The sequence below is a fragment of the Micromys minutus genome (genome assembly GCF_963924665.1).
Source record: "Micromys minutus genome assembly, chromosome: 16".
Taxonomy (NCBI): Eukaryota; Metazoa; Chordata; class Mammalia; order Rodentia; family Muridae; genus Micromys; species Micromys minutus.
Genome location: NC_137985.1, coordinates 10,057,817 through 10,082,254, shown reverse-complemented (window position 1 = coordinate 10,082,254; position 24,438 = coordinate 10,057,817). Strand labels below are relative to the sequence as shown.

The 24,438-nt window shown below is 44.0% G+C and overlaps 1 protein-coding gene and 1 pseudogene across 2 annotated transcripts in view; one reads left to right on the top strand and one right to left on the bottom strand.

The window, feature by feature from the left end:
* The window catches only part of MAML2 (mastermind like transcriptional coactivator 2), a 305,834-nt gene that overhangs the window by 62,776 nt on the left and 218,620 nt on the right, over positions 1-24,438 (bottom strand). The window lies entirely within an intron of this gene.
* On the top strand, positions 9,517-10,124 carry LOC308431332 (glutathione S-transferase P-like; annotated as a pseudogene). The gene has a single exon. The product of its transcript is annotated as a glutathione S-transferase P-like (transcript).

Below are 24,438 nucleotides of genomic sequence, written 5' to 3'. Positions count from 1 at the left end.
ATCCCTCTGTCTTCCATGTCTCACTGATCTCTCTCCACCAGCATATTCCTGGTCCCCTCCAACCCCCCTCCGTCCTGGTTCGTGCTGTTTTCCGGCTTAGGTCCGCCATCTGCACATCTCCACTCCTATCTGCCGGTCACTGGCATTTCTGAATTCTGAGGGCTTCCAATCTTAGGGGCCCCTCTCTTGGTCCTTACGGTACTGTACCCCACCTTTCCCTCTCACAACTCACCCTTCCTATTATTTTTCCTGCCTGTCTTTTCTGATCAAGTGCAAGCTCTGGGAAGTCAGGGCTGTGTCTGCCTTTTAATCCACGCACCCACAGGGCCAGCAGCTTGAAGCCTGGACGCCTGCATCTCTTAGAGAAGAACACAAAAGTGTTTTTTCAGCAGGTGGATGAGCAGTTACTGTATAACAACCACAGGGACCTCGCACTAGCTCTGCCTCAGTTAAGAGGCTGCTTTATGTACACCTTACCGCTGGATCTTCACAGCGGTTCATTGTGACCCGTAAGAAGATTGTTACTCCTGTTTACACATAAAGATTTATCCTGAAAATGCTAGATTTTGGGGTCTAGTGCAGTTTCAAAGCCTCTTTGGAGCCTCATACTCTTTTAAGTGGTTAGTCAATCAAGACAAAACAAAAACAAACAAAGAAAACCAAGCTGAGTGGTGGTGCACACCTTTAATTCCAGCACTTTCGAGGCAGAGGCAGACAGATCTCTGAGTTTGAGGCCAACCTTGTCTACAGAGTGAGTTTCAGTATAGCCAGTGTGACACAGATAAACACTGTCTCAGAACAAACAAATTAATAAACAAAACAAAAGGAAAACCACTTGGAAAAATCTTAGCTTCTCTCAACGTGGGAATCTCTTTTAAACTGTATTTGTTTTCAGTTCATGTTATTAGAATGACTCCTAACTCCAACAAATAGATGTCTCTAAAGGCTAGAAAAAGCCTACAAAAATGGCTAAAAAAGTCTCTAAAGTCTGTCTCAATCCCCTCCACCACTTTTCTTACACTTTACCAAAAGCTCTCAATACTTTGAATGTGTCTGTCTGTTTGTCTCTGTCTCTGTCTCTGTCTTTGTCTCTGTCTCTGTCTCTCTCTCTCTCTCTCTCTCTCTCTCTCTCTCTCTTTCTCTCTCTCTCTCTCTCTCTGTGTGTGTGTGTATAATTAGCTCAGTGTAATTCTGTAATGGGTGTCTATGTTCTTGGGCAGATGATGACAGCATAAACTAGGCAGCCACTGATCAAGCCCAGCTTAGAAAATATTTTGTACCCTGGTCATGTCTACTCTAGAAAACACTGTTTAGAAAAGAGTGCTTCTCATCGTTCCTTAGAGTCTATGAGAAGAGACATTTTGTGAGGTGTGGGTCTGACTTACTCTGCTGCCGTGTATGAACACTGAAATAAATAGTCACAGAGTGAAGATTTAGAGTTTGTAAGTCAGGCCAGGTCTTTTTGTTTGTCCTTGGAGTTCATGCTGTGGGAAAATCTCTGGCTTCCCCGAGGTCGGTGTCCTCTTTTGTGTATAATGAAGCTGACTATTACATTTGTAGAAGGTAATGTAGGGGACTGTGTGACATTTACCTGCTCAGTGCATGCTTTTTGTGCAAGAATTGACCTCCCTGTCCTTCGGTGTGTTGAGACATGTGGCAAAATAATGTTTGTGAAGACTAAATGAATTAAGTATGAAAAGTCCATGGGGCAGTGGCCAGCACAAAGCAGTGCCTCCCTTGGTTTTAAGAATTACTTAGAACACACTGCGCCGCTCCTTATCCCGTGTCTTGTATCTTATACATTCCACCAGAGTTCATCGTTTCAGTTGAGTTCTAAATGGACCAAAGTCCAGAGTTTAGAAATGATGAGAATTCATGCCTTAGGTTCTTAAGAAATTGGAAGGAGTGTTTTGTGTCACCATAGGCAGGAAATGGCTGTGACCTGTGTAGCCTGAAGCACCAGCCTTTAAAGGTGGAAGATTTGGGAAATGCCGAGTTACATGCCTGACAGATTTTACATGCCTAATAACAATTTTACAGTATGTGGGCATGTGTGTGAGGGGTGTGCATGCCTGTAGAGGCCAGAGGCTGACATCAGGGGCTGTGGGCATGTGTGTGAGGGGTGTGCATGCCTGTGGAGGCCAGAGGCTGACATCAGGGGCTGTGGGCATGTGTGTGAGGGCTGTGCATGCCTGTGGAGGCCAGAGGCTGACATCAGGGGCTGTGGGCATGTGTGTGAGGGGTGTGCATGCCTGTGGAGGCCAGAGGCTGACATCAGAGGCCCGCCTCAGTCACTCTCCATATCACTTTTAAGACAAGGTCTGCCTCTGATCCCAGATCTCTCTGATTTGGATTTGGCTAGACTGGGCTGGTCAGCAAGGCACAGGGATGAAGTATCCTCCTGTCTCTACCTCTCCAGCACTGGAATTACAGGTGTGAGCCACTTTTGAAAGTGAATTCGAGGGACTTGAACACAGGTCCTTCTGTTTGTGCAGCAAAACTTATAGGCCAAGCTGCCTTCTCAGCTCCTTATGACATTTAAAAATCAAGCCTCAACAAAGTTACTAAGAAAATTGTCCTGGTTTTATCAAGTGTTTATGCCAAACCTAAGATAACACACCCAGGATAGCAACTGGTATTAAATCTTAGGGCAAGGCAGGGAAGGGCATGCTAAAACTTTCCTAACACACATATGTATCAGGCCTTATATATAGCAGCCTGTGTTTCTCCTCTTTCATATCCACACAGGTGCCTACACTCAGGAAAGAAAATGAGGTGACAAGGCTTAACTCTACTTTTAGGTCCAAAGTTCTTCGCAGGAACAACAGAAAGACAACCCTCGAAGAGAACCATGATGCATTTCACCAGTATCTGTAAAGGGGATCGGGTCTTGTGTTACTCAGGGAAGTTACCATTCATTATGAACTGCTGTGTGCCAGGAGCTGTGGTAACTGCTTAACATAAAAGGCATTGCCTAAGCCGTATAATTACCACATGCGATTCTCATTTTACGGTGATGATTTCTGGAATGTTGCTGCTTTGATGACAGTCACTCTGCTAGGGACGGACGAAGCCAGGATTTGAACCAAAGTCTGTCTGTCTACAAAGCTGATACAGTTGGAGACTCAGAGTTGGCTTCTTGTGTCTGTGTTTTTGACCCAGATTCAAAGGAAGATTGGTTAGGTTGGCCCTGGACTAGCCGTGACTCCTGATTCCACCCTCTACTTCCTCCCTTGACTTTTCCAAAATATAAAAAGTAAAAATAAAAAGATTGAAGACAAGAGTTAGCAACCAGGAATCAACTGGCCACCGTCCCACTCAGAAGAGCTTGAGGAGAAGCAAGCACCGTGGCCCTGTTTTAGAAAGTTGGCCTACAGGGTACCGTAGGCCTCCTCCTCGCCATGCCCATGCCTGGCTCTTTCTAGCACAGCCTAGACCTTGTGTTGGTCAACAGTCCTTGTGGTGACAAGTATGTACCTCCTGCCTCGGTACACTGTATATTGAAAACTCACTAAGACTGGCACACAGAGCTGTTATGAGAGCACAAAGCTGAGCTCAAAGGAGAAACAGTAGCTCCTGCAGCAGGAATAGGTTAGCGTCTGAATGTTCACACAAGTCTCTATTCATCTCTAGAGTCCCCAAGAGCAACCTGTGCATGCTGTGATCCCGGCGTGTGTGGGAAGTCAGGCAGAAGGACCTGGCTTTTAAATGACCTGGACAAGATGTACCTTATTTAACAAGAGATGCCCATTTTAATACAGTGCCTGCTCTTATTGATGATATTGATTATATTTCCTCAGATAACTGTTGACCTTAACTGGGCCAAGATTCTACCACTCATTGCTGGGGACAGACCTCTAGGAGTAGATTCTGTTAGAGAGGACAGTAAAAAGTCTTGCATTTATTCAATGAATATCGGTTAATCAGTAACTATCTGCCAAACATTATCTGAGGTGCTAAGCATGTATCAGTATGTAACATTAAGAGGAATAAGCTGGGATTACCTCAAGAAGGAATTCTAGCAAGGACTGATTGACATAGGCAAAACCATTAGTAAGCAGCATGCTCAAAGGTGGTAAGAGCAAGCTATGGAGAGAATTAGCCCAGATAAATGTGATGGAGTGGTTCAGAAAGAATCAGAAACACACAGACTCTGAGTTGGACATATAGGTGGTGCATTCTGGGAAGCCAGGCATTCTTAGGAAGCCAGAAGCACAGTGGAGGGTGAGATGGGAGAGATGGGCTAGTGTGTGTATGTGTGAGTGAGTAAATATGAGAGAGACAGACAGACAGACACACACACAGGCACAGGCACACACACAGGCACAGACACATACACAGACACACACACAGACATAGGCACAGGCACAGACGTAGGCACAGTCACAGACACAGACACACACAGAAGACACACACACAGACACACACACACAGACACAGACATAGGCATAGGCACAGACACACATACACACACAGACACACACACAGACACACAGGCACAGACATAGGCACAGTCACAGACACAGACATACACAGAAGACACACACACAGACACACACACACAGACACAGACATAGGCATAGGCACAGACATACATACACACACAGACACACACACAGACACAGGCACAGTCACAGACACAGACACACACACAGACACACACACACAGACACAGACATAGGCATAGGCACACACACACAGACACACACACAGACACAGGCACAGGCACAAACACAGACACACAGACACACAAACAGACACAGGCACAGACACACAGACACACACACAGGCACAGGCACAGGCACAGACATACACAGACACAGACACACACGGGCACAGGCACAGACATACACACACAGACACAGACATAGGCATAGACACAGACACATACACAGGCACAGACACACACAGACACATACACAGACACACACACAGACACATACACACACAGATACACAGACACAGACATACACAGACACAGACACACACACAGGCACAGGCACAGACACACAGACACACACAGACACAGGCACAGACACAGTCACAGACAGAGTTCATAGGCTGGTCTGGCTAAGTTGGGAGCTTCTGGGGTTTCCTGTCTCTTCCTTTCCACTAGACATAAGCAGACTGGGATTACAGACACATGCCCTTGTGTCCAGCTTTTATGTGGGCTCTGCATTTGAACCGAGCTGTCTAACCATTCCTTCTTGTTTTGTTTTTAAAGCTCCCTTTAAATTTATTGTTAGTAAACAAGATTTAAAATATGAAAACTGCTTTACAAAGAGCCCAAGAAAATAACAAAATGTGTACTTATTGGGGTCTATGGCGTTCTTTGTGCAGCAATCACATTAATACGGATGTCTGATGAGAAAGCACACGTTGATAATTGTGCCTCTTGTCTTAGATTTTATTTCAACCCCTGTTACTTATATATTCCCCAAGAACAACTTCAAATGCCTCATTTTGCAAGCTCTTGATTTCAAGCTGCTGCCTTAAAGGTCCTTGTGACCTCTGTACAGACTTTTACCATTTTTTCCTACTTTGCTGGCTTGAGGGGATGACGGAATCAAGCATGCTCATAAACAGGGCCAAATGAATAAAAAAAATTCCTCCTAAGAAAGAGGTAGTTTTATGAAGGAAGTACTAACAAAGTTAGGCTTTGAAAACAAAAAGAGAACTAAAAAAACTTTTTTACCTACTGACTTTTCTGGCTCACCAAGTTTTCTCCTAGATATAGCTAAATGTCAACAGAAGTGTTGCTTGTTAATTGTGGGAGCATCTTGACTCAGAATGAAAATGCATGCAATCCTTTCATGAGGGGAATGTTTTGTTCTCAATCACATTAGCTGTTCTTACAAGAACTCTCACTCAGCCATTGGCAGGAAGATGGTTCTTTCCTTGATGACTTTCTCCTTAACAGTAATTGATCTGGGCTGGTTTTCTTTGATGTTCTAGAAGCGCTGACTGTTCAAAGGTAGAGACAAGGCAGTCTGTGACAGCCCCTGCCCTGGCACCAGCCCTACAGTGACAGTGTTAAGCTCTGACACACGCAGACACTTTCGGGAGAAGAATACCAAATGCTGCCAATCTGAAGAGATGCTAATCAATTCACCCATTTCTTTCTCTCCCATCCCCTCTTCTCTCCTCTATTCTTTTCCTCAAAGCTTATTTTATGATCTGTTTGTGAATGCAGGCAGTAGACACGAGTCTATTCTAATGCAAGAGGACAGAAAGCTATATTTTTAGTCTTTCTGTGATAGACTTTTTTGATTGATTGTTTGTTTGAATGGTGGATAAGTGCATAAAACATATTCAGCACTGAAATCTGTAATAAGAAGCTTCACAGTTTATGTTTTAATGCCAATTCTAATTGTGTTCATTAAGCTGTATAGACTTTGGATCTGGGTAATTTTGCTGTGTGATGTTATTTTTTATTTTCAGGTTTCTTTTATTAAAAAGGTTTATTAAGGTATATTAAAAGTCTCTTTAAGGAAGATATTTGTTTGAGACATCTCTATTCTTTAATTAAATAAGCAGAGAAAATTGCAGAGGAACCATATGTTCACTTTAGGAGATGTAAATGCATAATACACCATATAAAACCTTATCACTTAGGAGGTTGAGTGGAGAAGCATCAAGACAAAGGTCTGAGTAAGCCTGGGACACACATTCAGACCCGCCTAGAAAAAAAGCCACATTGCTTAGATGAGTAATACCTGATTAATTCAGATTATAGGTTTATTTAACAACTACAGTGGGCATACTGTGTAAGACCAGTGCAAAGGGCACGACGTACTTCATCTTTGTAACTTCCCGGGGCTTGGTGATGGCCTCTGACTTCATTGTTTACCTTTTTCTTCACGGATTAATCTGCTCTTAGTTACCTCCGCGCTGCTGTGTTGCTAATACTTGAGTTTACCTGTCAAGACAAGCTTCCTTTTAGGTGTTTATTCAAGGGCTCAGAGACCCCTGAATGGAGAGGGTGTGTATCCTGAACTATACTGCCAGTCTATATTCAGTTATTCAGCCATATATTCAAAATAGTAGAGTCAGATGCAACTAAGACATTAGGAGGTCTTCTTGAGGGCAGGAGGGCTCTTTATGGAGAGTAATGGTATCAAGGCTATACAGGGTGACTCAGCAGGAAGACCAGAGGGGTGGCTTTACCATAGTCACTGACGATGGCGAGTTTTCAAGCCCAGTCTTTTCACTGGGTGAGACCTAGGTAATGAAAGACCTTATGAGAAGTGGTTGGGCGCGATGTGAATGTAGGCATGTTGACCAGTCAAGCTGCTGGTAGGAGCAGTTACACACAACACTAAGACCCCTGAGTGGGAAGGCGGTGGGAAGCACGTGGGAGTATGATTCTGACGTTGTACCTTTACATCTTTTGTTCTGATGTGTTGAAAAGACCTATGGGTGTTTATGCATTTGGGATTTTATTTGACCCTTTTTACTTCCCAGGCACCAAATCTCATCTCCTCAATCCCCACGTGTCCCCACTTGTTAGGCTCTCTGCGGCTTCTCCTGTGCTTGCCCGACATCCAGAGTTGTATTAGGTACACCTGTCATGACATACTGCCACTGGACACTTGAAGATTAGCTGCCTTCATGAATGGTCACAACTGTAGAAAAATCATCCCTCAAGGCCATCTCCTGTAATTTTGTTAGCAGAATGTAGCTAAGGAGTCATTTGTCTTGCCTGCTGGGTCAGATAAACCACATCATCAAAAAGTATATACAAATGGAAAATTTTAGAAAGCCAACTTAGATGATAAGATTTTGTGGGACATTGAGTTGTATTGATTTCTTCCATCTTGAACTAACTGAAGGCAGGATTGGGGGAGTGAGGATGTCAAGTAGTTACAGACTTTCTCAGTTCTTTGCTGGGTTTTGCAATTTCCAATCTGCCCTACTCTTGTCTAGTCTATGTGCCAAAGACATTTCTAGCTACAAAGTAAGGGCCACAGTTCTGCTCAGTTGAAGCTTGCGCCTCACATCCCTTTGTTGGCTGGTGCAGCTGCTGATACCCAGTTTCTAGAGGCTTGATGCAGATGTACGTGGGGCCAGCACTGACCTGGAGTAGGACCACAGCCCTTCTGAAGCTGTTCGAAAGTGAAAAGACGTCTCTGCTCTATGTTGAAACGAAACAAGACTTTTATTGGAAAAGATCTCCAAGACTCAGACTACCTCAGAAATTCTGAGCCTAAATTTGAGCATTTTTATCTCTAAATAAGCCACTGCACTCCAAGCGCCAGGGTTGTATACTGCAAGTAAGAGAAGGAGACCAAAGGGAGGGGATTTTCCACAAGGCTCGTCTCATCGTAAAACGAGATTTACTACAAAACGAGTCTAAAAGGGACCAGGAGCCCTGTTGCAAGCCAAAGTGGCCATATTTGAAATGGTGGTCCTGGACACGCACTGCCAAGGGAAACAAGGAGGCAGATCTGAAAGCCTTCAGCACTATCAGCTCTACTTCTTCCCCTCACGTGTGTCTCCAAGATTAAACTTGTCTCTCCGTGGCTCCATTTCAGTTAAGTACTTTTAGACCTCAGTCCAAACCTCTTCTCTTAGGATTTGGCTCAAAATATTGATAACCATAAATTTCCATATTTTATCTCCAATCTGTGAGGACTTAAAAAAACTATTATGGAAACTAAATACAATCTTGAGGAACAGAATGTGTATTTAGTTTCCACAATGAAATCTGACTACAACATTAATACGATCACAATACGTTAAGTGAAATGTGCTGTATTCTTTGTACTGTAAACCTTATTCTTCTATATTTTGGGCAAAACACCTCCATTCAGCCTTGTTTAGAAGAAAGCCTATTGTTTTGGGTGCTGCGCTTCTGGTATTCTGCCTACGATGGTGTGGGTGGAAGAGCCACTCATATCTGTAATCTCAGAATGGTGTGCAGACCTGTCTCCAGGCTGAGGACATTTTCCTGTGCTTGAAGGCCTGAGCAACACCAGGTTCCTGTAAACAACCTAACATGAGTCTCAGTGGCTCAACTCTCTCGGTTTTAAAGGCTGCCACTTATTCCGTGGCTAAGTTCTCAAATTTTGAAAATGCTAATGAGTATTCTCCCCTCCCCCAAAGCGGCATTATGACTAGGCAGTAACTACTTTGATTTTTATTTTGCCCACCTATGAAAATGGCATTCAGTTCTCTTATCATGAATCAGAAAAGTGTGTTGGATGACTTATTCTATGGTACATTTAGACAAATTGAGGCAGAGGGGTAAATAGCTTCGTGGACCACCCAGATAGTCAATGGTACTGAAGCTACACGGCCTGGGATAAGCTTAGATTTTCAAAATGTAGTGTCACATGACCTACACTCCTGACTGTGCCACCAAGCCCAGAATTTACAGAAACAAAGTTCATGTTCTTTTCTTTCCATACAAAAATATCCTATTGGCATTCAAATTTTTGGGGGTGGGTTGTTCATGCCAGAGTTACCTCACCATCTACACAGCTCTGAGTCCACACCACCGTCTACACAGCAGCCATGCCACCATACACCATTGTCTACTTCTCAGTTCAAGGGCAGTGTGAAGCCAGCACATGCTGCTGGCTGACCAAGGCCAGAGCTGGAAGGAGGAGGTGGTTACCATAGATACCTGAATTTAAGGCTTGCTCAAGCCCACTTGTCTGTATGGGCAGCTTTCTGAGTTTGTGGATAGAGACCTTACCCTTTACCAGTCTAATGCCATCTTAAGGCACCTGAGCTGCTCTTTTGGGCTTTATAAATAGACCAGAGGGAGGCTGCCCTGGTGGATATGGTGAATGATGGGGGTGGAGGACCTTCGCTGCAAATATGGCTCCCTCATGTACACCAACTATGAGAATGGTAAGGACAACTATGGGAAGGCCCTGCCTGGGCATCTGAAGTCTTTTGAGACCCTGCTGTCCCAGAACCAGGGCAGCAATGCTTTCTTGTGGGTGACCAGATGTCCTTTGCCTATTACAACTTGCTGGACCTGCTGCTGATGTCTGGACGACTTCCCCCTGCTCTCTGCCTGTGTGGATCACCTCAGTGCCTGGCCCAAGATCAAAGCCTTTCTGTCTTCTCCCAACCATGTGAACTGTCCCAACAATGACAATGGCGAACCATAGTGGACCAAAGAGACATGAGCTTCTTGTCCCCCTTACCCCAATCTAATAAAGTTTGTAAGAAGAGGAAAAAACTTAATTTAGGTCCCATCACAGTTGTAACTGACATTTCAAAATGTAATTTCTCTCAAAGGACAAAATTCAGAAACATGATTTACTTCTTCTACAGACTTTGTCCTTTGGGAGGTTAGTGTTTGTTCTTCCTGTAAAGATCACAGTGCTGGTTCAAGGTCATTAACCTTTCAACACACTCTATATGGGATCTATACACTTCACAGACCCCAACTTCTATGAGTCTTTACTTTTAATGCAAACACGAAGCCATCTTTTCAGCCCCCTTCATTTCGCTTCCCTTGAGTCTAGCTATGACTAGAATCTAGGTCCCCCTCAAAGTCCTCCTGCCTCTGCCTCCTAAATGCTGGGCTTATGTGCATGTGCCATCACACGTGACTGGGTGCTACACGTGTCTATGTTTAGCATGGAGAGACACACTCTAAAGGGCTACTGATGATCCAATGTAGTAAAGATCTCCAATGGCTTCTCGCACCAGTACACCAAGCCAGAATCCTCTATGTGAGCTTTCCTGTCATCTTTTTAAATGGTCTCTAATTGAACCAGCAGCCCCCAGGGAAGAGCCTTCACTTCTTTCTCAGTGTCTGTCAGCCAAGAACACTAAGAGTGTTCAATAAGCAATGCTACCAGGAGCCCAGTGCCAAGGAGTGGGGGCAGCATGTTTTCATGTGATTATTCCTTTGTGGTTCATCGAGACCAACACTGATAGGGAAGGGTATCAGCAGGGGAAGCAATGGCCTGGCTCAGGACTGAAACTGTCTTTACCTCCACACCAACTGTGGGCTTGCACTGAGTTCTGAAATTTCGATTTATAGAATTATTTATATACATAGATCTCCCAAGAGGATACTCATAGTATTTCCTGTATTTCTTCTGACACACCGGAGGAGAAACCTTTGCTTAGTGATATTGCTACTGTGTTAGCAGTTAGTTAGCATTGCAGGAATCAGACAAGCAGCTGACATGGTGGTCTGCATTTTGTTGCTGAAGTGCCTCCTCTTTGTTATCCTTTAAGGAGACTGAACTTAAGGCATTACACAGCTGGGCCAACCATAGATTGCCTTAGCATTACCCACAAGTCTCACAGATGAGACAGGAGCTGTCTTGTTCATTTCAGTATCCTCTAAGACTGGACACAAATCCTCAGTGCTCCATGAATTATTGAACACATATTGAAGTGCCTACAAAGTGGTGGGGATTGTTCTGGGGCCTGGGGCCTGGGGTAAAGATCATTCTGGAAGGAATAGTGAGTGAGAAGGCTGAACCCGGGGAAGTCTGTTGGGGTGAATCTGTCTGACTGGCTTCCCGAGAGAAGTGAAGTTTACGGGGAAACCTGACAGAAGAGTAAGGCTTTCCCCCTGCTCTTTCTTTTCCTGTTACTGTAAAAGTGATGAGGTTTGTGACCGAGAACAGAATCATCACTATATCTGCCTCAATGGTCAAGGTAAAGCATGAAGAGAAGCAGTGGCCACCACAGACACACTTGTGTCTTTCTTACACGATTAACTTTTTCCTGCCTGTAAAATGGTTTATTAATTCCACGCAAGCAATGTTAAGGGGCTGATTTCGACTGCGGTGTGTACACGCACATCTGAAGGCATTACTCAGCTTGGCAAGTTTTATGTCTTATGTCTTACACACACCCATACACATCCACACTCATACCCACACACACACTCACACATGGAGGGAGGGTAAGAGGAGAGAGAAGTAAGGAGTGGAAGAAGGAGAGGGGGAGAGGGAAAGAAAAAGGGGGAGGACAAGCAGAGCCCCAGGTCTTCAGAGATTCCTGCTTTAGCTGCTCACAGCCACTTCCTGCACTTTTTATTTTTATTACTTTAAAAAAATTGTATATGTTTTATTTATATTTTAAATGTTGTCCATTTTCCTGGTTTCCCCTCCATAAACCCCCTATCTCATCCCCTCCCCCTGTTTCTGTGGGGGTGCCCCCCTATCCGTTGACCCCCATACTGTCTCCCTGCCTTGACATTCCCCTACATTGGGGCTTTGAGCCTTGGCAGGACCAAGGGCTTCTCTTCCCATTGATGCCCAGCAAGGCCATCCTCTGCTACATGTGCAGCTGGAACCATGGGTCCCTCCATGTGGACTCTTTGGATAGTGGTTTAGTCCCTGGGAGCTCTGGTTGGTTGGTATTGCTGTTCTTATGAGATTGCAAACCCTTCAGCTCCTTCAGTCCTTTCTTTAACTCCTCCACTGGGGACCCCGTTATCAGTTCAATGGTTGGCTGTGAGCATCTGTCTCTGTATTTGCCATGATCTGGCAAAACCTCTCAGAGAGACAGCTATATCAGTTTCCTGTCAGCATGCACTTCTTGGCATCAGCAGTATTTTCTGGGTTTGGAGGCTGTATATGGGCTGGATCTCCAGGTGGGGCAGTCTCTGGATGGCCTTTCCTTTGGTCCCTGATTCAAACTATGTCTCCGTATTTTCTCTTGTGAATACTTTTGTCCCCCTTTTAAGAAGGACTGAAGCATCTCCACTTCAGTCTTCCTTCTTCTTGAGCTTTGTATGGTCTGTAAATTGTATCTTGGATAATCCGAGCTTTTGGGCTAATATGGGGGTGCTCCCCTACCCATTGGCCACCTCCCACCTCTCTGCCCTGACATTCCCCAACACTGGGACTTTGAGCCTTGGCAGGACCAAGGGCTTCTCTTCCCATTGACGAGTGCATACCATGTATGTGTAGTATTTTTTTTTTTTTGTAATTAGTTTACATTGTTCAGGATGATATTTTCTAGTTCTGTCCATTTGCCTAAGAATTCCATGAAGTCATTGTTTTTAATAGCTGAGTAGTACTCCATAGTATAAATGTACCACATTTTCTGTATCCATTCCTTTGTTTAAGAACATCTGGGTTCTTTCCAGCTTCTGGATATTATAAATAAGGCTGCTATAAACATAGTGGGTCATGTGTTCTTGTTAGACATTGGAGCATCAGGGTTAAAGTCACCTTGTAAAGCATCTGTAAGCAGGTCAACGGCTGATCAGAAAAGTACTTTTTGGCCCAATTTTTCTTTCATTTCTCCCCTGGGATTTTTCTTTTCTGCTTTTTGCTGTTATTCTGTTTCCCCAGCTTTGCTCCGCTGTTCACACCGGACACACAGGCAAAGCCTCCCTGGGGGCCATCTTGACTCAGAGATGACTGCTCTCAGGAGTGACTGGTTTGGCTGACTGCATTCAGGGGTGTGATGCGTGGTCGTCCAGGCTCCGTGTGCAGTTGAATGCAGCTGGTGGGCCTGGTGGCTGGTTCTGCATCCTTTATTGACTGTTTTTATAGACTATGGAAATAGAGAGGATGGCTCCAAAGTCCTTAAACTCAACAGATACCATAAATAAGAGCAGCCTTCAACTCTAGGCATGCTTCCTTTTCCATAGGGTGATGTGGGTGCCAAGCTGAGGTGGGTGTCCCCGCCCTTTGGTTTCTTCAGTGTTCTGTCCACATCTGGAGTTCACATTTCCTCCTATTTTCGAAGTCTCCATTGCTCTAAAGAAATTGTGTTTTTACCTGCACCAAGGTGCTTGGATTAATCAATGTATACTGAAAAAACATCCTTGAACACTGAATATTCTAGAAAGCACAATTAGCACTCTGAAGGTGTCCTGTGAGTTAATAGCATCTGTGTAGGGCTAGTCTGAGGACCCAGTAGACTTTCTCTAAATTGTTTCTATAGTAAAAGAATGAGGTATGCCAGAAGATTTTAAGAATGAGCCTTTAATCCCAGCAGAGCCAGGTGGGTCTTCGAGTTCCAGGCCACTCTAGTCTGCAGAATGAGTTCAAGAAAAGCCAGGCTACAGAGAGAAACCCTGTTCAAAGCCCCCCAAACAAACAAACAACAACAAAGCAAAACAAAAGGAAAGAGTGCACTTCAAAGCAGAAGCTGTTGGGAGGGCAGGTACTAAAGGGTCTCAGCTCAGAGTTAATGCCAGAACAGCAGCCAGGACACAGCAAACCATCCCCTCCCAGGGCTTAATGAGAAGTATGAAGGAAAGGGGTCAGGTGAGAAGGAGGTCAAGATGCTCCAACTGCACTGCCTGGGTATGTTCACTGGCGACTTCACTAGCTGTCCCTAACCCTAACCCTAACCCTCCCCTCACTCCTTAGACAGCAGTTAAGGATCTGCCTTTTGTCAGCCTCTTTAATCCCTGTTTCTTCTCTGTGTGCCTCTCTCTGTTGTTTCCAAACTCCAAGTCATGGGGGCCTGAGAGAGAGAGTCTGGCTGGTTCACTGCAGAGCAGCAAGTGTGCACTGGAGTTCACTGCAGAGCAGCAAGTGTGCACTGGAGTTCACTGCAGAGCAGCAAGTGTGCACTGGAGTTCACTGCAGAGCAGCAAGTGTGCACTGGAGTTCACTGCAGAGCAGCAAGTGTGCATTGGAGTTCACTGCAGAGCAGCAAGTGTGCACTGGAGTTCACTGCAGAGCAGCAAGTGTGCACTGGAGTTCACTGCAGAGCAGCAAGTGTGCACTGGAGTTCACTGCAGAGCAGCAAGTGTGCACTGGAGTTCACTGCAGAGCAGCAAGTGTGCACTGGAGTTGCTGCCCTCCTCATCAGCAACCCTGGGTGCCCCTTAAGCAGGGACAAACGTGCCCAGTGTTGGTAAATGAATGGACAGGCATAGAACCCATGGTCTCCCAGGAAGAACAGTAAGAATGCTAACACACTTTCCAGTTATAACCAGAGTAAGCTGCAATGGACTAACATTTGAGAAATAGGAATTTGGGGAATGGTAAAAACTGAAATCTCCTTTGGAAACAATTTGGTTCCTGGATTTCACAGGAAATGTTATCTAGAAATCTAATGAGCACAGAATATTGTTTTAGAAAAATTAAACTCGAATGTGCACACAGACATACGCACACATATAGACATGCACATCCACACATAGAGATACATACACATACATATGCACACACATATGCATACACATACATACACATGCCCACACATATACTTGTAAACATGCTATGATGAATCAAAGGAAGCAATAAAATAGCAATTATTTGACCCTGCATTAAAGTTATGCCTGAGCCACCTTGGGGCAGAGATAAGAGATGATGGTTGCAGGTCTTTTGGCTATGAGGTGCCATGTATGAAACATGGTCAAAACTAGATAAGCATGCATCCAAATTCTAGTTATGATACTCTCTTACTGTGTGATCTTAAGTAAATTAGCAAGCTACCCTGTTCTTAAAGCCTTTCTTAAGGGAGACAACTGCTCTGGCTTCTTAGCAATGTCTCGGAGCATGTACTGGACACATATGGTGCTCTGTGGGCGTTGCTTTCTTCTCTGCTGTTCTGCAAAATCTGCACCAATAAACATACAACTATCACAGTATCTATGCTAAATAGTGTTTTGAGGCTTCAACTGTTTCTTTTCTTTTCTTCCTTCCTTTTTAAATTTTTACCCCAAATGGGCTATGACTTCTCTGTAGTTATTACTTATTATTGTTGTTGTTGTTGTTATTATTATTGAGACAGGTTTTTTTTTGCATGGTTCTGGCTGCCCCAGAACTCACTGTGTAGACCAAGCTGGCCTTGAACTCAAGAGATCCACACTCTGTCTCCCAAGTGCTGGGATAAAAGGTATGTAGCACTACCACCCGGCAAGTTATTAAGATTTTTTAAAATCTAGACAGAGAGACAGAAAGGCAGAGACAGAGAGACAAAGACAAGAGAGAATGGGAGAGCGAGAGAGCGAGAGTGAGAACTTGCAAAGGCCAGAAATGAGTGCCAGGACCCCTGCGCCGGAGTGACAGTGTGATGTGGTTTGACCTGCCTGATGTGGGTGCTGGGAACCGAACTCTGGTACTCTGCAGGGATAACAAGCAGTGTACCCTTAACTACTGAGCCTTTTCTTCAGCTCTTTACTTATATTTTTATTTTAAAATTATTTTAAGTGCTGTAGTTCAAACCCAGGGCCTTTCACCTGCTACATGAGATTTCTAGCACCAAGCAATAACCCCAGGCCTTGAGTTTGAACACTTCTCTGTTCCACATGCCCTGATCAGTACGCCACCAGCGGTCAGAGTCCACCAAAGTAAGAGCCAATTTAGAAGGCAGAAAAACTCCAGAGATCCAGAAACAGGGTCTCCCGTGGAGGAAATGCGCAGAACGGTGGTGCAGAGGTTGGCAGGAAGTGGTACCATACGCTGTATGTGTCGGTCTAGAGAGCACAGTCGGGTCATTGCTGGAGACCAAGGGCTGCTGAGGTGATGCATGATGGGAAATAGAAATGAGCAAGCAGATGATGAGATGATCCAGGAGAGAATCGAGTACCACGTAGAAAATGGTAGATACTTCAAATTACAGTGTTGGGTAGAAAGACTTGCTAGAGATTCAAAGACATTTCACAAGTAAGGAGCAGCACTCTGTTCACACATGGATAGCAATTATAATTTTGATAAGCTGCTTATCTTAGTATTCAATAATTAGCTGTTTATCAATTCTGAAGATATCAATGAAGGCTTAGTCAAAATTCTTATGTACCCTTAATGTGCCAAAGGGAGAGGGCAAAGGTTGACAGGACAGAACTCTTCATGGGTTGTATTTATAAAATGTAAAAATAGGGGAGTATCAGGTATGGGACACTTGGATGGCAAGTACCTCATGGAGCAGTCAGAAATGACAGACGTCACATTTTCCCTTTCCCCATCTCTGCCCACACATTGGCAGTTTATTTTAGATATTCTATTAGCTCTTGGAGGTAAACTAAAACAAGCAAATATTTCAATTACATATTAATTCTGGCTTGTAGGATTTTCAAATTCTTATGTGGGACTAAAAAAAAAAAAAAAAAAAAACTATGAACTTAACCAAATTTAAGGTAAAAGTCCAATTTCTAGGTACAATCCTGTCAACCAGAGACCTAACCAATGACCAAACAGTATAATGAATGTCACTAAAATGTTTGCATATATCAGGCTCTGGCAGAGGAGGAACTAAGACATTTTCACATTTTGGGGCTGGGATCACAACGACACGGGCACTGAGAGAAGCCTCTGTACAAAGCTGTTTAAGATGATTAACAGGAGGAGGAGAACGAAGCAGCGTTTGGGGAAAAGCATTTCTAGTAAGACAGAAACCTAGTACAGACTGCCTTCAGGGCAAGGCTGAGTTCCAGGTCACAGGAGACCTGGCCAAGTAGCAGAGATCATTGGAGCCCAGCCCCTGCCTCATCGCTGAAGAACATGGAGCAAGAGAGAATTTCTTATTGTCCAGATACTGTTGGGGAGGGATACAGTAGTTGTAAAGAAGGAGGTTGAAGAGGGAGACCATTACAGAAAAACACAATCAATCAAAATTCTGAAATTAAATGATCAATTTGTACCCATCCGCAATGGATACATGTACAATGCAACTCTGGGACCTACGTACGGCTCATGGAACCTTGTGGAAGAGGAGGTGGGAGGATTGTAAAAGCCACGGAAACAAGACATTTGCTGTGAGATTGTGTTTTCTAGAACTATCAGAGAAGCTATACTCATCGACATGGCTGCCTAAACAAGTCCTGAACAAGGAGATACCAATAGAAGATATGATAATGTGGAAGGAAACCAGTCATAGACAAAGAACTACAGGCAACTCAGGAATGCTGAGATCAGGAGAAATAGTCTCCCAGGAAGAACAAACTACTTGGTTATTGGATGACAAGTAGTCAGCCTTTAAAACATATACAAAGAAGTAACCTATATTGACCAAGATGTTGTACTTATATGCTTCTAAAGGGGTTTGTGTAAGACAATAATTAAAGACACAGAGGCTATGAATTTGAGAGAGAAAGAAGGTGGGGTTAGTCGCAGAAAGGGTTCATAGGAGAAAAAGAAAGATATATAAAATATAATGATGCAATTATATCTTAAATTTAATTATTATATCTCAATTTCAAAATAATAAAAATATTTTTTAAAGGAAGAAATCTGAGGGAGAAATGAAAGCACACAGGCACCAGCAGCAGTGGCAGAGGAGGGGCAATGGACGATGACTGATGACATTCTGATCCTCACTCAAGGTGGAGTTGAGAGTTTGTACTTTGACTTCTTGTTGCCTTCAATATATCAGAAGATAATCACTTGAAATATCCAGATACAGTTCTTGTAAGTGATACTTGGGAATAGATGGGTTTAGACTTCATTACAAGTTCTCACTTGAAACTTACGCTTCAGCTTGGCACATGGGACAGATGAGAGGGAATGCTGTGGTTTCCTGCTCTGAAAACAGAAAATGGAAGGCTAGGGCTGTGGGTCAGGGGTAGACAGGGCTTAAAGGTGACTCAGCGTGAAAGAAGGTGCAAGGGCCAGCTGTTTGAACCTTCTGGAGACCAGAGTGTCATGTCTTACTGTCTCTGACTGTTCAGAACAGCAGAAGAATGATCATCAACCGAGTCAATCATTTGTCCAGCAAATTTATGTTTGGGCTCCTTATAATATGGAAGGTAGGTTAGGGATTAGAGTAAAGGAATGGAAGACACAGATAGAATCCTTGTCTTCAACTAGTTTGAAGTCTAGTTAGGACAGTATTGATGAGCCAACAGACAGACGATGGCTAGTGTGCACTGAAGGACAGGAAGTAGAGGGTTACTGGAGCAAACGGGGTTAGGAGGTCAAGAAACCCCAGGTAACTAGAAGAGAAAAGAACAAACAGTGCATGGAGAAGGAGAGAACTTGTGTATCGCCTTAGAGTCAGAAGACACTCACTCAGGGGTAAGCAAGAGCAGAGTAAGACAGTGATTGGGTGGCAAGGGAAGGAAAGGAATGGATGCTGTAAGCCAGGAGGCTCTGGGTAGAGTTGGATCCTATTGGGCTTTGGAAGTTTGTATAAGAAATTAGGATTTATCCCAGGAAAATGAAGACCATTTAGATGTTTGTAAATAGCTGTCCCAACTACCACTTTAAATGCCCATTGCATATTGGCAACACTGGGAAGCATGTGGGGCTAGATAGGACTTAGCAAGAAGGGAGATTGGCCAGAAAGTATTCAGGGTATGTGTGCCCATGGGCCATTCATTTACCATCCCTTATTTGTGCCTGAGCTTTGTGGGACAGGGTGGTTGTCCTGGCAACTCCTCGGCCTCATGACTTTCCCTGCCATGGATCATACCCCAGGATACATCCCCCGACCTCCTCGTCAATAATGGGTCCATTGTCTACGAATCTTAGGGGTTGCCTTGGGGGAAGTTTCAGGAGAGTCTAGGCCAAAATTGTTCAGTAATGAAAGGGGGAAAGAGAAGAGTAGGACTGAGGATGAGGATAGTTGGCCCCGGAAACCCAGAGTGGAGAGGAAACAAAGCACAGAGGCTGAGACATTTGCCTGCCCAAGCATACCCATGAAGTAAGCACTTCGTCACCTCTGAAGCACCACGGAGGCTGTCAGACCTCCCTGCTTGCTGCGGGCACAGCTGAAACTCAGGTTCCAGTGAGAAGACAGTGTAGGCTTCCCGTGACTCGGGGAGCACAGAATTCACAGATGAATGAGAAGAAAAAGATGTCAGCTGTCCCCTCACTTGCATCCAGAGGGAGCTTGAAACCTGGATTTTGCAGGTCGCTCACGGGACAGCAGCTGTTGGGTTTTCATTATTACACAACGCTAGATTTATTTCTTGGAGAATACAGTTCAAATTCACCAAGTTCCATTGGAATAGTCTAATTAGTGTTTAGATCCCCCCCCCCCCGTGTGTGTGTCTATGTTGTGACAATGCTCATGTAAATTTTATTTTCCATAGTTGAAACATAAACAAACAAGAACAGTAAGATTACAGACTCGTGTGACACCTCTCTCATCCCAACCAGGCTCAACATTTTTAGTTTTATTTCTAACTTCAAATGCCTTACTGTGAAAACCTTCTAAGTCTCATGTGCAAATTCACTGATTAGTTCTCTGGAAAAAATCTATATGCATTTTGTGTGTGTGTGTGTGTGTTCTCTTTTTATTTCTTTGGATTTCACCAAGAGAAAGCAACAAGCCCTTCTAGCAAACAAATAACACCTGAGAACTCATTAGAAAAGGCAGATGTGTTTAGGTGCGGAGCAGACTGTGCTGCTATATGAATGCACGCCACACTGACAGACTGTCAGCTTTTCCATTAACCCCTTTGCATTGGCGTCTTTAGGATCAAATCTGTCTTAACCCTACACCCCTTTTCCCCCTAGTTCAGAACTAGGCGTTCAATAGGCTGAATGACCTCCGAATGCATTAACTGCTCCAGTGGGTGCATGCCACTCACAAAGTCCTCCCGAGGAGAATGAAGGAGGCACTTCCCCCACTGTGGAGTTGGGCTTTGTGTATCAGGAACAGTCAAGGCGGATATCCTCCCCTACTATGGTGTATACTTCTTTATCAATGGATACAGGACTTGGTGCTCTATGCTAATGTACTCCATTTACCCTGAGCAAAAATACCAGAAAAATATGATAAAACTGAATGGAAATGTGGGTACTCCGCAAATACACTGTTCTGTCAGTGGGTACAGCAGCATGTTTAAGAATAATTGTGGTAGCTTAGGAATATCCCCGTGCTTGACTCATGCAGGGTTATGAAGTATTGGGATGAGGTGGTGTATATGTCCAGTGGGAATCTAGAAAGCAGGGCTGATACTCAGCCTTCCTCCAAATGCTCACTGATGGGACGCTCCACGCTGTCCTGAGAATTCAGGCTTAGTGCGTGTGAAGAGGGTCTTCTAATCTTTAACGCTGCCTCTCATATGCTGTAGGTGCTTGATACGTGTTCACTACACAAACTGATGAGTGCAGTTATAGTTTATCTTATCCTAAAACTGGGAGTGACTCTGAACAGATTCTGCGTGCTGAGGAGACGGTCCAGTTGGTAAAGGGTTTGCTGTGCCAACACCAGGACTTGAGTTTGAGTCCCAGAGCAAAAGCGGGGTGTGCTGTGGAGGTTGTGACACGCGGGTCCCTCAGACTTTCCTGCAAGCCAGCCTGCAGGAACATCAGAGGTTGACCCCTGGTCTCCGTATGCAGGCACACGTGCACACATATTCCAACACATATGCACCCCACACATACCTCTATTTTGTCATCTTTATTTGAAATACAGCTCATGAACCTCACACATGAACCTAGCAACCAGAGCAGGATATGTCTGCACTATAAAAAGATTAGAAACTTTAAAAATTTACTTGATTATTTAGTGAAAAAAAATCAAATCAAATCAAAAGTTCAGAGTTACTGATTCTAGACTTCATTTTTTTTTCTTGGTGTTTTATTTCTGTGTGGGTCTGGCTGTCCTGTAGGTCAGGCTGGATTCGAACTTAGAGATCTGTCTGCCTCTGCTTCCCATGTGGTGGGACTAAAGGCCTGCACCACCACTAACCATCTGTACACTTCATCCTTTCTCTAGCATCCAAATCCAGAACTGTGCCTGGCACTTAGTAGGAGCTCCACAGTTTGTGAATGAATGCATGAAATCAAGGTAGTGTCGATGTTAAGAATGGAGCAGATGTGAGTTTAGCCTGGGAATTTTATCTCTAGACTTCTGGTCGGACAGATTAGGAGACTGAAGATATCTGTGAATTTGGAAAAGGTAAGCCAGGAAAGTCTCTCACGGCTCTGAGAATTTAAAGCACTTGCTCATGATTACAGATAGAAGTCCGTTTTGTGTCTTGGTCTAAGCATTCACTTCACCAAGTACTAAAATGTAAATGGAGGGCTTCCGGCCTGACACTGATAGCCCAGAGCTAGCCTGCATCCAGCTTTCCCTTCTTGGCAAGATGCCGCCAAGGTACATCATAACTGAAGTCACCACATGGCCACAGGCCCTTGGCAGTATCACTTGGCTTCTCTGAGTCTCTCCTACCTTCTGTCAGATTTCATGTCCCTTATTCACGTTTGGCCACAGGCTTGTCTCCTTCTCTGGTCTCTTATTCAGATTGCTTCCTAGCTTTCTTAGGCTGTCAGCTCTGTGGATCCCTGCTTTCTCTAACCCAGCCTCATCTATTAGCTTGGCTCCTGTGCTGGCCCAGTCTGAGGACCCTTCAGCAAACTTGCAGCCTCCAGCAGAGGCTTGGATGTTACCTTCTATAAAACTTTGAATTTAAGATGATTTTTTTCGTTGACAGAAGAGTTTTATCCCTGTATGCACCTTCACTGGCTAATAACGCTTAGACATATTGATAGAATATGAGAGCCGAGCCGATTTTCTCACCAGTGCTTGCTGCATCTTGAAAACAATTTTCTGGGTGTTCTTACTGAAGGCATTGTACAAAATTACTCTAAGAAGGTGGGGAGGAGAGCAGGATATTTTCTTAACTGACACCAAGGGTTGATACAGATTATAGAGGGTCCTCTTGGCTAGGTGGAGGGAGTGGCTGAGGCTCTTACGATTTGATTGAGGAACTTGGCTTTCTGCTAAGGGGGAATGTATAAATTTGTGTTTCAGTCACAACAAACCATCCATTCACTGGCTGAATTCCCTTCTAGGAGTTTCAGACGTGGAGAATTCTAAACCAAATATAGAATCCATTTGAGTTGCTTAGATCCAATGTTAGGACAGAAATATTCACACTTTCAGGCATCTGGCCATATGGCTTTGAAAAAGAATGCATTTTTTAATTCAACGTAGAATATCTTTAGGAAATAAAAAAAAAACATTTTAAGAGCTGATAAGCCAGTAAGTTGGGATGAACCATTCCATAGAAAGGCATTGGCTGCTGAGTAGGAGAGACCTGTAACCTGAAGTGTTCTCAGAGTGCCTGCCACTTTCAAGGTTGTTTTAAAATATGAATACCTTCGAGGCATACTCATTGAAATAGGAAATGGTCTCGATCATTGGGAGATGTTTGCCAATTTAGCAATCAGCATACACTGGTGGGTCTTATCCTGGAAGCTAGGATGAGGATCCAGAGATGTGCACAGCTGATGGAAGTACCAGCAGCCATAAGATGGAGGATGCTAGTGTGGGGTACCATGGGTATATTTCCTGCTGGAAATGTGTATTTTCTTATGAGTACCGTAGTTATCATCAGGATGATAACCCAAGATGATACAGATTTTTAAAAACTCTTTTTGTTAACAGCTCTGAAGGCAAGAAGTGAGAAACATTTTTTTTTTGTCCCACAAAGACCTTAACCTTGTATACAGATTATTTTGCTAGGGATTCATACTAGAAAAAAAGTCCCTTGGCAGTCCTTACAATGGCCCTCTGTGTCATTCACTTCCTACCAAATCCTACCCATGAGCTATTCCCAGTGCTTCAATGTGCAGCTTTGAAGCCACATTCAACTCTGAGCTCTGCTTTGGATAACTTGAGTTTAGAAAGATGTGGAAACTTGTCCGTGCCTCAGTTCTCTGACCTGTATGACGGGAACAATCCCCTTATAAGAATCCAATTATGTACTTCAGGCCAAAGAGACAAAAGTCTGCGTCTTTGTAGAATAAGTTATCTGCACGTGTATTTTGTTACTATCTCGTTGTTGGTTGTTTCCTTGGTCAGAGAGACTGACCTGTGACACGTGTGTGCTGCCTGTGTGTCACAGTGTAGGCACTGCAGCAGCAGCAGCACCGCTTTTATGTCGCAGTACTGTATACATGTGAGGACTCACATCCCTTGGAACATCTCAAGCCTCCTTTCCACAAGTGCTTGCTTCACTAAAGAAAATATTTTGATTATTTATGGTATTTGATATGATAATCTGAATAACCCCCACTTATTACATAGTCTGGATTGGGAATTACCTTGCTCCACTCTCCATATAAACCCCAAACCCGGCATATCGTACTCTAACCACCCATGCTCCACTCAGCCTGGAAGGCATCTGAAAGAGCTTCAGCAGTTGCTTGAGGAGGCACAGAGAAATTCAGGGAGAATTCGACCCCATGCTCACCCAGAGAAAAACGTTTTGTGATGTATTTTAAGTCATTTAAATTTTTCTGTTTTATAAAAGGACTTTATGATTATTATGTCCTAATAATGTTGTAGAAGATATACAAGTCTACCCAAGTCCCTTCCATAACTCATAATTAGAACACACATACATGCACACACACACACACATGCACATACACGCACACACACGCACACACAGGAAAAGGTGGAGTTGAAATCTTTACTTAGTACAGAGGTTTTTACCTCTCCAGATGTCACTCTATGGTATTTCGTCCTCTACCGCACAGCTTGCTGCCCTATGGTAATGCACACCTGCCAACAACACGAACAATACAATATCCAAACGTCTTCCTCCCTTCCAGAAAGGGGTTTCCCGGGGAACAGCTCGTA